We start from the raw sequence: 19,199 nt of genomic DNA, 5'->3' as shown, positions 1-19,199 counted from the left end.
CACTCACAAATACAAATGACACTAGTGTGTGTATGTGTGTGTGTGTGTGTGTGTGTGTGTGAGAGAGAATGAGAAAGAGAGGCGGAGAGAGAGAACACGACCTTGAATAGATCTGAACTCTCCGGTGCCCGATGGCAGCGTAGCTTGTGGCAGTACCCCACCCCCTCGGCCTCCTGGGAAGAAAGTGTGATAAAACACCCCCCTTGGTTGTCTGATGTATTGGGGACAGGGCCCATAATCTGTCTTGGTGTTGACTGGGTGACCTCACAGCCCACAGTGCGGAGATTAATGACCCAAAGAACTGGGGAGGAGTGGGCACTAACCACCACGTGAATGTCCACGCAACTGGGCCTGGTCTCTGGTTAATTCTGGGCAGTTTTATCTGTGGGGGTCTTTCTGCAGATGGAATGGTTTTAAGGCAGCTTTGTGGAAAGGATCAAGCGGAGAAATTGAGTGGGGACAAATTATAAAAGCAAGTATCATTAACAATATTAGCCAGTGAAGAATAGAAATAAAATCCCATGATGCATTTATTTATCTTCTCAAAACAAGATCCTTGCAGTGGGTTATACATTTTTAGCATTTATAAAACAACAGTGATTTGAGGTTGTTAGTGCTGTTCACTGTGGGAGCATGCATTAATTCAGTCTTTCATTTGCTAGATCGAGAGCCTACCTAGAAACACTGCAAGTAAATGAAAACAGAAGTGGGGATTCATTAAAGCTTAATGCTGGGCAGAAAAATAAAAATCAACAAAGAAAAGGCTAATGCTAAGGCTAAACAACAAAGGAATATGTTAATGGAAATGCTAACACTTGTAGTAAACAACAACAAAAAAAAACAGGCTACTATTAAAGGGAAAAATGACTGCGGAAAAGAGAGGCGCTGACTCAACGACAGAACAAAGACACACACTGGACAAAGAAACTGGACCTGAGCTTCCATGGCTGAAGTGCCGTTGAGCAAGGCATCTAACCCCCAAGCTGCTCCCAGGGCACAGGGGATGTTTGCCCATTGCTCCGGGTGTATGTGTGTGTTCACTGCCCCAATCACTCATGTGAGTGTGTGTGTTCACGTCCACTGATGGGTTAAATGCAGAGGTCAAAGGTTATCGTGGTTAAAATCATGTGGTGTCAAGAAGTCATAAGTCAGAGTTGAATGTGGCTGCAGGAGTTGAGAGTCAGTCGACTGCAGCAGCAGGAGGCAAGAGTCAGAGTTGACTGCAGCAGCAGGAGTCGAGATTCAGAGTCAAGTTTAGGAGGAGTTGAGAGTCAGAGTCGACTCTAGTAACAGAATTGGATAATCACAGTTGACTGCAGCAGCAGGAGTTTAGAGTCAGAGTCAAGTTTAGCAGTAGGAGTCGAGAGCCAAACTCGACTCCAGAAAACGCAGTCACGTGTCACTAAATGAAAGCACAAGTGTGTTTTGAGACTGATTGCATTTTAACAAGAGTGGGTCATGTCAGCCATTTTACTTCCATGTCCAGTGAAGGATGAGTGAGGGTAGGACACACACAGACACTCAAATGACATCATTAGATGCAAGGCAGGAACCAACTATGAAAAGGATGACAATTCATCTCATGGCATCACACCCTCACCCAGTCACCACCCACACTCACACCTGTGGACAGTTTCAAATACAGACGCTCTGCCTCATTGTCAGGATTCTGCCAGACACATTCTGATTGGCTCTTTGTACATCAGCATATACACACTTAGTTGTATTTCTTTTGTACTGGCTCTGGCACTAGTCTGATGTGAATTATTAAAGACTACCTCCTTCTACACGTCAGGGCAGATTAGGAGACTTGTGATTGGTCATTTGGCATGTCAAACAAAATTTATTTTCCTGCAATAGCAGGCGGTTGTTGGCCACTTAAGAGGCCAAAGGTACCAGACTCTCCTTAGAGCAATGCGAGACTACTCAGTCAATCACTCACACACTCATTCACAGTTTCACACACTCACATCTGTGGACAGTTTTCCAATCCTCGCCCAATTTTTGGACTATGGGAGGAAAATGGAGCACCGGGAGGAAACCCACACAAACACAGGGAGAACACACCACATTACTCACAGACAGTGACCCATAGAGAGGATTAATCCAAGGACCCTGAGACCCTGCAATGCCACCATGCTGCCTGTGTTCACTGGAATTTTTTACACTGCACTCAGGTTAAGAATACTCTCATGTGCCAAAGCCATCCAGCATTTATGGAAATCAAAGGTCAAGAAAATGGGGTGAGATTGAGAGATGCTATGTTTAGCAGTCAGTTCTAGATCATTACTCTTGGTAGGTCATGTTATGTCTGTCACAATCCACTAAGGAGGTCCCATACCGCTGTGGTCAGAGTTACTGCTTAAACCTAACACTGATATCACCATGGACAGCTGCTAAAAGCAATAAACCTGTAACACTGGAAATTCCTGACCATTAAAGACCACAGTATCTCAATTCTCTGAGATCAAAAAGAAATAAAAAGTGAGGTTTTCATAAGAGGTTCATTCATTCATTTGTCTTCTTTAACTGCTACATCCTGTTCAGGTTTGCAATCCAGGGTCCGGTGGCTTCCCAATATCATATGGCACAACCTAGACTCCAGATCATCGCAGGGCCTCACAAAAGATGAACAGTGAAATTCCTTTGTTGTCCCTGATTGAAATCAGTTTATGCTCCATCATCATCGTTATCATCAGCACCATAATCAATTCTTCTTACTCCGGTTCAGAGCCATTGTGAAAGTAGGTAAGTAAAGAGACCCAGGCTCGTTTGTCCTCATGCTTCCTTCAGCGCTTTCTGGAGGTTCCCCAAGAGCTTCCAAGCCAGCTGGGAGATATAATCTCTTCAGTTAACCCTGGGGCTACCATGGGCTTTCCTCCCTGTGTGCCAAGGCACCAAATACCTCCTGTGGGAGGTATGCAGGGGTAATCTCACCAGTGGCCTAGACTACCTCAGCAGACTCCTCTCAATGTGATGGGCGCTCGTCCGGGATCACAGAGCCCCTCACATGATTTCAGTGAATGATGAAGAAAACGATGTCCGATTGTATCCCCGATCCCATTCTTTCTGTCACTACTTATTGCTACTGACCACAGGTGGTGAGGATCATTTGGCTGTAAAACAAACTGGTTGAGTTGGTTGATTAATTTCATGATGTTTTCCCCCCAAAGTAGAAACCTTTTTATAGAAGAGAGAGAACAGAAGGATGGTTGCTGTCTCTGCCGGGGATTGTATTACCATCTTGGCTCCTCTCTCTGATCCTGTCGAGGATCCAGATCCATAATATTCCTCAAAATATAAGCACTCAATGCGTCCCTGATGTGGGCTAGTTCTTCCATGCATTGCATTTCTATTTTTGGTTTAGACAGACAGCTAATATGTTTGGGTATACTTCCTAAAGTACAGTTCCTCAGTTATTCATATAAACACACAATTCATAGGGTTCTCCAATAGGAGGAAGGTCCTTCATCTCTAGAACCCTTTGGACAGAGCTTTGAGTTATCTGGCTAACCGAGAAAGCCTGCTTTATGAAACAGCCCTGTTTCTCCTGGCAAAACACAAGCATCCTAATCCTTGCTAACCAATAAAATTGCCCAAATTAGCTTCTCCAGACAAGTATGACATAAAATGGGATGCTCCAGAGCAGCGGCAAACAGCCTAAGGTGTCCGTGAGCTACATAGGCAGAGCTACATATAGACCCCCAGTAGGCAGTGGAACAGGGGGGCTGTGCTGTCTGAAGTGATGGATCTCCATGCAATAATGTTGAGCTAAGTCAGAGAGCCAGAATTAATTGTCCAACAACAGCACCTGCCCCTATTTAATACTCTTGTGGATGAATACCATGGGGATCCCATGACCCCCGACCTTTGCTCCACTCAGTTTCACAACACATCAGGTATCCTGGGCTTGGTGGAAGCTCAGCAATAAAGAGTCAGCTCATGCCTATACAGTTTATTAAGCACCACCAGTCTTCCCATGCTGGAAATGCTACTGACTGATAGTTACAATCCTTCAACGTGAGAGCCCCAATGTGCTTTACATTTTTTGGGACATTGATATTGATGGAAGCAATTCCCAAATGTACATTATCAACCTGGACAATGTTACGGCAGCTGATTTACTCCACTATGCTCATCACACATCAGGTATTAAGTAGAGAGGAGACAAGAGGGAGTGGCTGAGCTGGTTTATTGAAGATGGGAATGGTCAGGAGGCCAGAAGTGACCACAGGGGCAGGCCAGCAGGACAATGAGGTCTGACACTTGTTTGTATTTTTTATTTTTATTTTTTTTTGGAAATGCTTCAGGTCTTTAATGACCTCAGAACCTTGGTTACATGCTGCATCTGAAGAAAGACTATTTATTCAATAAATTGTACCTATCATTGCACTCAGACATTGGGAGGCATATAGATACAGGGACAGCACCCCCTGCTGGCCCCAACAACACCAACTCCAGCAGCCAACAAAGGTTTCCTAGGAGGTCTCCATCCAAGTACTGGCCCAAACCTTTTTCTCTGCAAGTGGATTTGTATGTCCTGGTGTTCAGGGGCTGTGACTGCTGGCAAGAATACCATAATACGTCTAGACAAGCAGCTCTGTGTCTCGTCAGAGTGGACGCTATATTTTATGCTCTCAGAACAAGGGTTTGTATTGAGAAGGAGAGCAGCGGCACTTGATTTGTCCCACTTCAAGCTCTGCTTGAAAACATTCAGGAACATTTCCAGGAAGATGTACCTTTTCCAGGGCCTCTCCGGAAGCAACATTGCTGTTGATTCATCTCCTCTGTAAGGTCTCCACTGTAAGAATTCGTCAGGGAGTGGAAAGAAAACAGATGAGACGAAGTTTCCCCTTATCTGGTGGGCACTAGAGGACGGATTGAAGTGCCATTTCAGATGCATGGGATACAGACGCACTTACAAATTCGGCTGGGATTGTTATGAATATGAAACGGCCGAGTGGTGATTCTTATTACTATATTATTTATGCATCCAGAAGAGGGGAGGCATTTGATGGAGGAACACAGCGTTCAAATGAAAGCATTTCAGTGTTATTTATTCTCCTTGTCACTTCTGTGGAGTGTAAATCTCTCTCTTTCTCTCTCTCTCTCTCTCTCTCTCTCTCTCTCTCCTTTCTTCCCTCCCTCTCTCTATCTCTCCGTCTCTCTGACGAGCTTGACTGTGGAATCAGTATAATAAGATCAGTGCGGGGAATTGCTGTGACGGATTACGGAGCCACACACAATTCGTCTCTTTCAGTGCGCCCGCTGATTTCTCATCCAGATTTAACACTTTAAAAAGCGTTCCCTGTCGACGGAGACAATCGTCATTCTGCACGTTTGCTTCAACAAGCTGACGCTTCTCAACATGACACCCCTCCACCTTCCCCCCCAAAACGCAGACGTGTGCTTGTGTATCTGCCGCAGAAAGGCAGGGATTGGGCTGATTTCTGTACAGTGAAGATGTGTGGAAGATCAGTGCAAGCCACGGCTGAATGAAGGGGCTTTAGTCCTCACTGTGTCTGAGGAAAGACGCTGCTTCATGTTGCTGCGTAAGCTGTAATTCCTTCAGCTAAGCAAAGCTAGAACTGTCAGAGGGTCGGTAGGTGGATGTAGACGCTCGCTACGCTGTCAGCATAAGCGGACATCTCCTTCTCCAACACTACTTCTTAAACAAAAGGCATTAATCAGGAGTTGGTTCCTCTTGGCTGGAGTAATGACCTCTACTCTTCTTGACATTGGAACATTGGTGTGAGGATTTGATGGCAGCCACATATACAATATCCCCAGCACAAATCCAGCACTTCCTGAAGGTATCGGATGGAGCTCTATCACTCCAGAAAGCACTGTTACAATGCTGAGATCCACAAGTGGTTAAGACCCCTTGGTTTACCAAAGTGAAATCAAGACTTGAGAACTGAGACATTTAACTGAACACATTTAGATCCATGTCATTTCTGCATTCTGCGACAAGAGCTTCTTTTAAAAGGTGTAAATTGCTTTATTTGAAAACAGAAGCAGCTTGTCTGGTTCTCAAGGCCATGACGCTGTGAGCTGCTTACTCAGAAGATCACGTTCCTGCTCCGAGGCCAAACGATCAGCATAATGACAGAGCTTCAAGGTGCGAGGAATCTTCTTTTTTAAGAAAAAAGACCTTCTGTTTAATATTCTCCCCAAAGACGTTTTGCAGGTTGAGTGCTGTCGGAATTTAAAGAATAATTCAGGGATTGATGCTGGCGTAAATATGAAAAACCCTGTCCCATAACCTACGCAACCCCGATGGACCGGACTTCGTTATGGCTCATGAAATGAGGTGAATGTATATAAACCACCGCCATCAATCAAGCCCTCCACGTTGAAGGATATTCAAATGACGAAGCTGCTTATGGGACGAGACGAGTACAATGTACACACCGCATTGACACATTGATTTATTCTAAGGACAAATTCATTTATTTTAAAGAGGCCGTCTGCTATAAACCACAGCAGGGGAATCTTAAATCTCCAGGTTAAAGACCACCATGGCTTTGCAGTTCTTAGGATTGTAAATAGAGAGTGTGTTTAGGGTCTGGTAGGGGTCCGGCTTTATGAAGATCTCTATGAGGATATTAAGAGATTTATGAGCGTCTGTTTGGAGAGAGGAGTTACATAAAGATATAAAATTATTCATTTATTCATCTTCTGTAAGAACCTTATCCAGAGCCTAGCTGGAATCATGGGGCACAAGGCTGGTACACACCCTGGAGAAGGTGTGAGTTTATCACAGGGGTCTGTAATAATTATTATTTTATTATTATATTCATTAATTCATTCATCTTCTGTATTATGATTGTTGATATTCATTAAAGGCATTGGGCGGCACGGTGGAGCAGCAGGTCACAGCTCTGTCACAGCTCCAGGGGCCTGGAGGATGTGGGTTCGAGTCCCGCTCCGGGTGACTGTCTGTGAGGAGTGTGGTGTGTTCTCCCTGTGTCTGTGTGGGTTTCCTCCGGGTGACTGTCTGTGAGGAGTGTGGTGTGTTCTCCCTGTGTCTGCGTGGGTTTCCTCCGGGTGACTGTCTGTGAGGAGTGTGGTTTGTTCTCCCTGTGTCTGCGTGGGTTTCCTCCGGGTGACTGTCTGTGAGGAGTGTGGTGTGTTCTCCCTGTGTCTGCGTGGGTTTCCTCCGGGTGACTGTCTGTGAGGAGTGTGGTGTGTTCTCCCAAAAGTGTCCGTAGGTGTGAGTGTGTGAGTGAATGTGTGAGTGTATGTCACCCTGTGAAGGACTGGCGCCCCCTCCAGGGTGCATTCCTGCCTTGCGTCCAGTGATTCCAGGTAGGCTCCAGACACACCACCGCCCTGAACAGGATAAGGGTTACAGACAATGAATAAATTAATTAATGAATGCTTTTAAACCACAGTGTTAACACAGGTTTATTTATTTACTATGTGAGGTAAAGCGATTTTTTCAAAGTGATATCTTTAAGTGGGAGCTTGGCTGCCATCAATTCCTCAGAAGAAACGTCGGACGTTTCGTATGATGTTCTGATGAGAATGTAAGTGTGTGTGTGTGTGTTTGTGTGTGTTCACACTGTCCCTCTGTCCTGCAGGAACACACACCAAACACACACCATGCAGCAGTTAATGATGCTCTCAGTGCTCAGTAAACACTCCCCCATGTGTTCACTCAAACGCTCGTTAACAAAATCCCCCACCAAGCCTTCTGTTGGAGAGCCCTCCTGTTTACACACACACACACACACACACACACACACACACACACACACAGATACTCTTCTGACAAGAAGCTCCTCCAAGGCCGAGAGTGTGATTGTGATTCTGAGTCAGTTCTCTGAGGCTCAACACTCTCTCTCTCTCTCTCTCTCTCTCTCTCTCTCTCTCTCTCTCACACACACACAAACACTCTCTCTCTCTCTCTCTCTCTCTCTCTTTCTCACACAAACACACACACACACGCTCTCTCTCTCACACAAAGACACACACACACAGTCTTTCTCTCTTTATTTCTCTCTCTCGCTCTCTGTCACACATACACACTGTCTTTCTCTCTGTCTCTCCCTCTCTGTGACACACACACACATGCAGACACACACTGTCTCTCTCTCACACACACACTGAAGTGCATTCAGATTACCAGAGTGTTCTCCCTGTGTCGGTGCAGGTTTCCTCTGGGTTCTCTGGTTTCCTCACAGTCCAAACACACTGACCGTGGATGTTGAGGGAGGATATGGTGCTGGTCCCAATTTTCCTGCCAGTCAAAGGAGTCAAACTGGGGACCGTTCGGTGTCCAGCCCAGTTCTCTACCACTCAGACCCCTGCTGTCCCCCTCTGGACTCCAAAGGACACCCTCTTTAACTCGTTTTAATATTCCACAGTGTTTACTCTCCCACACTGAAGTAAACACTGAACCAAATGCGTCTGGATTTGTGACAGTGCTGGAGTACAATGTTCAGTTTTAGATACAAACACTCGCACCATTTCCACTCACACACTTTCCATTTTCCCCGGAGTGTTTGAGCGCGTGTTGTGTTTATCTCTCTTGCGGCTGATATGAGGCCGTGTGTGTGTGTGTGTGCCATGCGCTGGAGATGGACCTGGATGAGCTGATTACATTTTTCCATTTGGTGAGGTGTGGTGTTTGTCCCAGGAGGACCGAGCCAATCAGAGGATTAAAAACACAACAGGACACCTCTGCCTCCTGCTTCCAGAGGGTGGGGGATGATTTGTTTTTTATGTATGTTTTGTTGCTCATCCTGTCACTTCCACCTTTAAGGTTATTTGGTGGCACTAGGTACAGGAACATTCATAGTTAATAATATAAAAGCCAATATTTTTAATAGTTTTTATTTTTAAATTGCTATTTATTTGAATGGTTTCCTCCGGGTGACTGTCTGTGAGGAGTGTGGTGTGTTCTCTCTGTGTCTGTGTGGGTTTCCTCCGGGTGACTGTCTGTGAGGAGTGTGGTGTGTTCTCTCTGTGTCTGTGTGGGTTTCCTCCGGGTGACTGTCTGTGAGGAGTGTGGTGTGTTCTCTCTGTGTCTGCGTGGGTTTCCTCCGGGTGACTGTCTGTGAGGAGTGTGGTGTGTTCTCTCTGTGTCTGCGTGGGTTTCCTCCGGGTGACTGTCTGTGAGGAGTGTGGTGTGTTCTCTCTGTGTCTGCGTGGGTTTCCTCCGAGTGACTGTCTGCTCCGGTTTCCTCCCATGCTCCAAAAACACACGTTGGTAGGTGGATTGATGACTCAGAAGTGTCCGTAGGTGTGAGTGAATGTGTGTGTGTGTGTGTGTCACCCTGGGAAGGACTGGCGCCCCCTCCAGGGTGTATTCCCACCTTGCGCCCAATGATTCCAGGTAGGCTCTGGACCCACCGCGACCCTGAACTGGATAAGGGTTACAGACAATGAATGAATGAAGGCTCCTACAAACTAAACTACTTCCTGTTTTGCTTTAAATAAATAATACAACTTAAATATAAAGATATATGCTGTATATGCATTCAGTGTATTCTCTCTCTCTCTCTCTCTCTCTCTCTCTCTCTCTCTCTGTGTGTGTCAGAATCAGAATCAGAATCAGAATCTCTTTATTTCGCCAGGTATGTTAGACATACTAGGAATTTGTCTTGGTGACAGCAACACATGTATGACATGTAACACGTACACAGACTGTTAACAAAACTTTAAAAGAGGTACAATAAACAATAAATAGACTAAAAAAATACAGTTAAGTACTGGAAAAAAAAGAGCGTTAAGACATAAATTAGACAACATAAAATATAAAATCTATACTGTACAGATATGAGTATGAATATAAATATTTCCAGATATTCCTAAAGTAGGTTATATTATATATTGTTGTAGAAGTTACAGAAATAGAACTTCTGTACAGCTGTGCAAAATAGCATAGTGCAAGTGAGTAAAGTGTCCTGTTCAGTGCAGTTATGTCCAGTCGGTTTAGTTCAGTGGTTTGGAGACTCAGAGGTGTTTGTGTGTGTGTGTGTTTACATGAAACGCTGCAATGAAAGGTGGATTGCCGCCCACTCTTAGTCATGATCATTGATGTTATGCCTTGAAACCATTGTAGGCATCTTAACACATATTAATCCCCCTGCGCGCGCGCACACACACACACACACACACACACACACACTCTTAATCCGGCTTGATTACAGCCTCATTCTCATCACTAACACACTGCCGCTACTGCAGCAGATCCCCTTTCAAATCAACACTCCACTACACCTCTAATCTCACTGACTGTAAATAGAGGGGGGAATCGCTGTATAACTGGCAACACAAAGTTATTGTTATCATTTTTACAATTTACAGCATGATGTATAAATGTCACGTAAGGCAAGCCATTGCAAAATTGACTCTAATAATATACCATAATGAAAAAAAAACAACAGAAAAATAACAGAAGGAACCTACTGTAAATCCAGTATTATATAATAATGTGAATGTTTGTAAAAAAAATAGAGGACAACCTATAAAAACATTCTCTATAAACTCTAATATTTAAAAAAAATAATCAAAGGTGTATGAAAACATTTATTAATTTATATACGTGTTTCCAACCGCGACCCTGAAATGGAAAAGAGGAAAAGATGACGATGATGATTTTCTTCCATTCGTTCCTCTTCTGTAAGTGCTTCATCCTGATCAGGGTCACGGTTTGTCCAAAGCCCACCAGGGGCTGAATGTTTCCCATGTCCCTCACATCGCTGTGCTGCTATGGGCTTGAGAGCCTGGCTACGGAAAATGAAACGTCTTTGCTTTGGTCCAAACCCCACAGCAGTGTTCTCCCCCTGTGTAAACAGCCCCTGTTCAGAACGCCCGCTTTCAGCACCTGTTCCTTTAAATGATAATGAGCCGCTCGCTGTTCACCCCGACCCCGAGCGCACAGCAGTGAGGAGCGAGGAGCAGAAGCTAAGTGAGTGTTCCACAGGTCAGGTCTATACTCCACTACAACCTGGGGCAAGACAAGCACCCCAGACTGGTCAAATTCGAGGACTCTGATTGGCCAGAACGGATCCACTCTTACCAGCACAACACACCCCCACCACGTCAGTGTCAATGCAGCACACGCACACCTTGCCAGATAAAGTGGTCCTGATTTTGATGTTGGCGTGAACAGGGCTTGATCTTTAACTCCTCGGATATTACCCTAACCCCCGGAGCTGGTGATGGCTGTAATTACCCCTCGGTTGGACGCCTTTGATCTGGGTGTGGGACTCTAACTCCAGGCTCTGAGGACCAGAGCATCTTTAGCCATCTTTCCTCCACTCCCTCGCCTCTGTCCTCCTCATTAGCTCCAGCCTACTGCCCTCTGTCCCCTTTCCCAATGCCCTACATACGTCCCTTTCATTTTCTTGTGTCTCTGCCGCTGACAGAACTGTGGACGAGGAGCCCCTCTTTATTTTGTAGATTCAGGTCCTCGGGCGGTACATTTTGATTCGTGGCAGTTTAACTGCTGTCAGCAACAACTGGAGAAAGCTTCCGCATGGAGAAAGTGTGTGTGTGAGCGTGTATTGAGCAGTTTATGGGGACCAAATGTCCTCACACTGAGAATCGACTGAGAAGTATATAATATAATTAATAATTTGAAATATATAGCTGTCAAATGTTCATAAACAAATGATAAAGGTTTATCTTCAATATACTCCACAGAATTTACCTGAGCAGTTATGGTGTTCTTCAATTACAGACTGTAGTTAACTTTCTTATCCCCATTTCACCCTGTTCTTCCGTGGTCAGGACGCCCACAGGGCAGGTGAGATTCGGATGGTGGGTCACTGTGTCTCAAAGAACCAGAATGAGACTGAGACGACCAAATAAACAGGTCCTAAAACAAAGACAGAAAAAACTGAGAAACTAAACCAGAACAAAGAGAAATCCAGAGGAACACAGAGACAGAGACGGAGGGAATCCAGAAAGAAAGGGAAATGTTAGAACAAAGAAAGCATAAAGTTACTGCAAACACCGAACACCATATCAAAGACAAATGAAAGTAACATGAAAAACAATGTGTGCTAGGACTTTAACATCAAATCACAGACTAAAAAGGACAAACCAAAATCAGAAACACAGAGAACCCACTCATTCATTATCTGTAACCCTTATCCAATTCAGGGTCGCAGTGGGTCCAGAGCCTACCTGGAATCATTGGGCACAAGGTAGGAATACACCCTGGAGGGGGCACCAGTCCTTCACAGGGCAACACACACACACATTTACTCACACCTACGGACACTTTAGAGTCGCCAATCCACCTCCCAACGTGTGTTTTTGGAGAGAGAGAATACACCACACTCCTCACAAACAGTCACCCGGAGGAAACCCACGCAGACACAGGGAGAACACACCACACAAACAGTCACCCGGAGGAAACCCACGCAGACACAGGGAGAACACACCACACTCAGTCACCCGGAGGAAACCCACACAAACACAGGGAGAACACACCACACTCCTCACACACAGTCACTCGGAGCGGGAATTGAACCCACAACCTCCAGGTCTCTGGAGCTGTGTGACTGCGACACTACCTGCTGCACCACCATGCTGCCCCCACAGAGAACCCAAATAACCAAAAAACATGAATAACTCACAAGAAACACCTGTTTTAGTCACATGAGGGCAGGGGCGGGGTTAATACAGGAACAGCAGGGTGAGTCACATGAGAGGAAGGGGCGGGGCTAGAGAAACAAACCTGAGGAACAAGCTGTGTTCTGAAGTGACGTCACCGGAAAGTTCTTATCTGCCTGGAAACACTAACATGACTAAAATACACTGTATTTGATTATTAACATTATCCTGCAAAATAATACTATTTGGCGACACAGTGGCGCAGGAGGTGTCTGTGTCACACAGCTCCAGGGTCCTGGACAGAGGGAATATTAAAATTGAATACTAAATATATTATTAAAACTCTTACTTCAACCTTAAACACTCAAACTTCAACTTAGAACATTTAAATTTCAGCTGGGATTAAAAATAAAATACTACTAAATAAAATATGCTTCCGTACTGTAATGAGCCAAAAGGTTTATCGATTAATTAAATTATTTTGTCTCTAAACTATATTTCGTCACTTATTTTACATTTTATAAGTTAAACCAGTTCTGCTCCTGAGCTCAGCCTCACTGCCGCTGTAGAGAAGCACAGAGGAAAACAGACAGAGCCTGTGAAGAGAGACATTAGAGGAAGGGCTATAAACCTGACAGCCGTCTTACCTACACTGAGGGAGCGAGGCCATGCTCTATATCCACTCAGACTCTCTGGTGTGTTCCTGAAGAGAAATCACAGAAACAGTGCTGTAAACTGTTGTAGAGGAACGTTACACAGGAGACAATCCTGCAGCTCCTGACCTTTTAGGTTTAGGGTTATGGTCATGAATAGGGACTGAGTCATTGTTTATGGTTAGGGTCAGAGCTGATTTTCCACACCAGGTAGGTCTGAGAAATGTGTTTGTGTGTGTTTGTGTGTATATACACAGGGGTTGGACAATGAAACTGAAACACCTGGTTTTAGACCACAGTAATTTATTAGTGTGGTGTAGGGCCTCCTTTTGCGGCCGATACAGCGTCAGTTGGTCTTGGGAATGACATACACAAGTCCTGCACAGTGGTCAGAGGGATTTGAAGCCATTCTTCTTGCAGGATAGTGGCCAGGTCTCTACGTGATGCTGGTGGAGGAAAACGTTTCCTGACTCGCTCCTCCAAAACACCCCAAAGTGTCTCAATAATATTTAGATCTGGTGACTGTGCAGGCCATGGGAGATGTTCAACTTCACTTTCATGTTCATCAAACCAGTCTTTCACCAGTCTCGCTGTGTTTATTGGTGCATTGTCGTCCTGATACACGGCACCGCCTTCAGGACACAGTGTTTGAACCATTGGATGCACATGATCCTCCAGAATGGTTCGGTAGTCCTTGGCAGTGACGCGCCCATCTAGCACAAGTATTGGGCCAAGGGAATGCCATGATACGGCAGCCCCAACCATCACTGATCCACCCCCATGCTTCACTCTGGGCATGCAACAGTCTGGTGGTACGCTTCTTTGGGGCTTCTCCACACCGTAACTCTCCCGGATGTGGGGAAAACAGTAAAGGTGGACACAATAGAGAACAATACATGTTTCACATTGTCCACAGCCCAAGATTTGCGCTTCTCGCACCATTGAAACTGACGTTTGGCGTTGCTGTGAGTGACCAAAGGTTTGGCTACAGCAGCCCGGCCGTGTGTATTGACCCTGTGGAGCTCCGGATGGACAGTTCTGGTGGAAACAGGAGAGTTGAGGTGCCTTGATTTGGAAAGCCGTGGTTTTATGGTTTTTTTGGATACAATCCGGATCAGCACCCGAACATCCCTCTCAGCTTCCTCTCGTGTCCACAGTGAATCTTGTTGGATGTGTTTCGTCCTTCTTGGTGGTATGCTGACATTACCCTAGATACCGTGGCTCTTGATTGGTCACAGATGCGGCAGCAAGACGTGCACCAACAATCTGTCCTCTTTTGAACTCTGGTATGTCACCCATAATGTTGTGCAATATTTTGAGCAAAACTGTGCTCTTACCCTCTGCTAATTAACCCTTCACACTCTGCTCTTACTGCTGCAATGTGCAATTAATAAGGATTGGCCACCAAGCCGATCTGCTGGTCAGATAAATAGCTTTTTAAATCTCATAATCTCTGGGGACTAAAACGTTTGCACAGTAATATATATATATATATATATATATACATCTGAGGAATGTGGTTTTATTCAAATATGTAGAAATCCATCTTAAGGCCAGGCAGATTGTAACATATTTCTAGTCTTTTTTTATCTCTATGTTTCAGTTATTTTATTTCATCCAGAGAGAGTGTCGTTAATTTGTCAGATCATTTAATATGTTTGAGGAAATAATAACCTTCTCTTTCCAGAGAAATAGTGCACATTGTGTGGGGAAAAAAATGACCCAAAACATGCGAAACAGTCTAGAATTCTGTTAAATGATCTTAATAGCGGTGGAAAATATGAGCTGTATTAACTAGAAATCAGAGTCAGTAACAGAACATGCCTCTGCTGGGTAAAGGCCAGGCTTCAGCAGGGGGCAGTTGGTTCAAAACTGGCCTTGACTGACCGTGGTTTGTACCCAAATGCTGCATTAGGGATGCGGGAGTGGATGCTCCTCCAGAGCGATGTTGGAGTAATGATGCTGCGTAGCCTCAGGCTGAGTTTAGCTACAACAGCCACAGTGGATACACCACCACAAAGCAGTGCTATAAAAACTAATATATTCACTCAGTGTCTCACATCGGCTCACAGTGTCTCACATCGACTTACAATCACAGGGACTCATGTTCGTTCAGTGTCTCACATTTAGGCAGTTCCTCACTCACTCAAAATTACTCACATTCATGCAGTGTCTCACATATGCTCACAGTGACTCACATTCACTCACAGTGTCTCACATCTGCTCACAGTGACTCACACAGTGTGTCACATTCACACACAGTGTCTCATGTTTACTCAGCGTCTCACATTCAGTGTCTCACATCTGCTCACACTGACTCACATTCACTCAATGTCTCACATCTGCTCACAGTGACTCATGTTCACTGACAGGGACTCACACAGTGTCTCACATTCACTCACAGTGACTCCTGTTCACTCAGTGTCTCACATTCACAGTGTCTCACATCTGCTCATAGTGTCTCACATTCACTCACAGTAAATTATGTTCACTCGGTGTTTTATGTTCACACAGTGTTCCTACCCTCTTCCAAAAGTTACATAGTGCAGATTCTGCAGTGCTGAGCCCGGAGTAGCAATGACAGATGCTGTAGTTTCTCTGTTACAACTCAGTGGAGCCTCACAACAATGTTACTTTACAATGCAGTGTTACTTTAAACCTAAACTTAAACTCAGTCTTAAACCTAACTCTAACTGTAAAATTAACTGTAAACATACGTTTTCGCCTGTGGATTTTTTGAGAGAATCACCATTGTCTCCTGAGGCATTACAGAGCAACCTTTGAGCAATATAATGATCCTCCGTGTAGATTTGCTTGCACTACAGTCTGTGTGCTTCTTGTTCTCTACTGCCTTCCTTCTTCACTAAGGATTTCGATAAAACTACACACACACACACACACACACTTACATCTCCTTTCGACTCCTACAGCTCTCTCCTTCCAGTCAAACCCAAGGTTCGAAGGTCTTGTTTGATATTTCCTTCAACACTTTGGAGAGCTGAGGTGTCAGCTGGGATTTGATATGTCTGATAATGTCTTTCTTTGTTGGATCTCGAATTCAGAACCTGTCGTCCATTTTAAAGACTCGGTCGAACACCCACCCCCCACCACTCCGCCCCCTGGAAGACGGATGGATCCACACTGCCAGGTTCTTCAACTCTCCATCAATCTCCCACTGTGATAGCCCTCCAACATCCTGGTCCTGTTCAAACATTCCCTCTAAGCCCTGCTCTCCTGCAGAGGGATCAAAGCCGAGAGGAGCTCTACCTGTGCTCAGAGCCCTCGGCCTGTTCCTGGAGTCCAGCTTCGGGGTGGTGCCCTTTGGGATAAGGTCAAGTTCCATTAGGCTGGGTCCAGTATATATTCCTCCCCCACTCCAACACTACCTTCTACAAAGCAAGCTGGGGTTTGCGTTCCAGCTGAGGCAGGATACCCTTTGCTCCACATTGGGCATGAGTAATTCATTCATTAATTCATTCATTCATTCATCTTCTGTACCTGCTTCATCGTCTTCAGGTATGTGGTGAGTCAGGAGCTTACCCGGAATCACATGATGCAAGACACTAAACCAACTGCCAGGCCATCACACATTCACCCTGTCACTCACACCTGGGGACAGTTTCACACACTCACACTTGTTAACAACTTCACCCATTCACCCTGTCTTACATACACACACATGTGGACAGTTCCACACAGTCATCCGGTCACTCACACACACACACACACACACACACACACACACACACAGACACAGACACACACACACACACACACACACACACACATGTGGACAGTTTCACACACACACCAAGGTAATTCACACAGTCATCCAGTCACTCATACACACACACACACACACACACACATAACTGGCGACAGTTTCAAACAATCACCCTGTCACTCACACCCACGCGTGTGAAACCGTTCTCACACTCACCCAGTCAACAAACAGTTTTTTAATAATTAATTCATTTATTTTCTGTAACCACTTCATTCTGTTCTACTGCTCCTATGTTTCTCGGTACTGGCTCAGGAGACAGAATGGTGAATTTCCGAAAGCTCCTTAAGAGAAACAGAAAGAGACAAATAGGAGACAAGAGACATGAGTGAGATAAAGGAGAGAGGAAGGCTTAGGTCATCTGACAAATGAGCACAGTTTGTGACTTTACTGAGATCTGTGATAAAACTTGAGGAGACACGTGAGATTACAGGAGACTCGTGTTGAAGTCTTGTTTGTCCTTCCATGTGATCTCACTGTTTTCTAGAAAAAACAACAGAGATATTAGGGAGATCTTGTTTTAGATTCTACCTTCTGCTGAGAGACCTCCACCATGTTTCACCAGTATTCATTTTAGTCTGGACACCAATGTCTCACGTCTGCTTTTTCTCCATTTAGGAGAATCTCCATTGAGCCATTAGTGAGACACCCTTGAGTGATAGAGTTTTCCTGGGGATTGTTGTTGTTGTGATGTGAAAGTGAATCTGGCTTTGGCTTGTGGACGGCGTGTTAACTGACCAACGGAAACAGGATCTGACAGCGAGAAGAGGAGGGATGGAGGGATGAGAAAGAGAAGAACAGAGGTTAGTGGAGAAGCCCTGGAGCGAGCCTGGGCGATGTGATTACTTCGCCATGTTCCTCTTTATCAGGACTGACAGGACACATCTGGGGAGGGTCCCAGCCCTGAATATTTCAGCGTTGCATAAATACATGCAACATCTGGCCCCGGGAAGAAGAGTGAAAACACAGGGCTCGGGTGGGCGGAGCTTCAGGAGGACCACTGCCCATATCAAACAGGTATGAGAGAGAGAGAGAGAGAGCAAAACACAGTACACCCATCAGCCATAAGATTACAACCACTGACCAGTGATGTGAAAAACACTAGTGATCTGGACACAGCGCCCCCTGTTGAAGGGGTGGGCAGTGGGGGTATATCAGGCAGAGACAGAGGAACTACAGAGACATCATTAAAGAGCTACAATGATATTAGGGAGAAACAACTGAGATATTAATGTGGAACTACACAGATATTAAAGTGGAACTTCAGTGATATTAAGAAGCATTATTTTAACCAGTTTTTTAAAACCTTTCCCTCAGTTTAACCAGCGCTTGTCTCCGAGTTTCTATTCTGAGTTCATCACATTGTGATGGCTTATAAATTCTGTTGTATTAATGACATCAGTGATCCACGAGAGACAGGCCTGTCTCTTCAAAACGTCTCGCTGCCACATCAGCCTCATGGTGAGAGACAGGAGACCTGCAAAATCCTCCAGAAAGGTTTTCATTGTCACATGCCGTTTTATCTCCTCACTTTTGTCCTTCTGTAAGGGAACGGCTCCCTTTGCCTCTCACTGTATTTGAAGCAGCGAATGGAGAGATCTCCCTTAACATCTTTGGCACGTGCCAGAACATCAGACACGACAGAAATAGTGTGGACTGACTTCATTAACTCCCTGCTATAATACTGCTCCATCACATTGCTGTGAGGATTTGATGACAGCTCTCAATAAAAACATTAGTGAGGACAGGTGCTGATGTTGGAAGATGCCATAAGCTGAGTGTGGTGCTTTATAATCTTCTGGCCAACACATAGCATTGAGCATGGTGACCTTTGACTCATGTGCAGCTGCTCCAGAGCGTCTCATTTGGTTTCACTGGTTTCAGGTGAGTTCAAGAGGGACAATTAGTTACCTGTGGAAATCTTCACACATTCACCCAGTCACTCACACACTCACCTGTGGACAGTGTCACACATTCACACAGTCACTCACACACACTCACCTGTGGACATCTTCACACATTCACCCAGTCACACACACACTCTCACCTGTGGACAGTGTCACATATTCACCCAGTCACTCACACACACTCACCTCTGGACAGTGTCACACATTCACACAGTCACTCACACACACTCACCTGTGGACAGTGTCACACATTCACACAGTCACTCACACACTCACCTGTGG

The sequence above is a fragment of the Hoplias malabaricus genome, chromosome 5 (genome assembly GCF_029633855.1).
Source record: "Hoplias malabaricus isolate fHopMal1 chromosome 5, fHopMal1.hap1, whole genome shotgun sequence".
Taxonomy (NCBI): domain Eukaryota; kingdom Metazoa; phylum Chordata; class Actinopteri; order Characiformes; family Erythrinidae; genus Hoplias; species Hoplias malabaricus.
Note: the sequence above shows the minus strand (reverse complement) of the source record.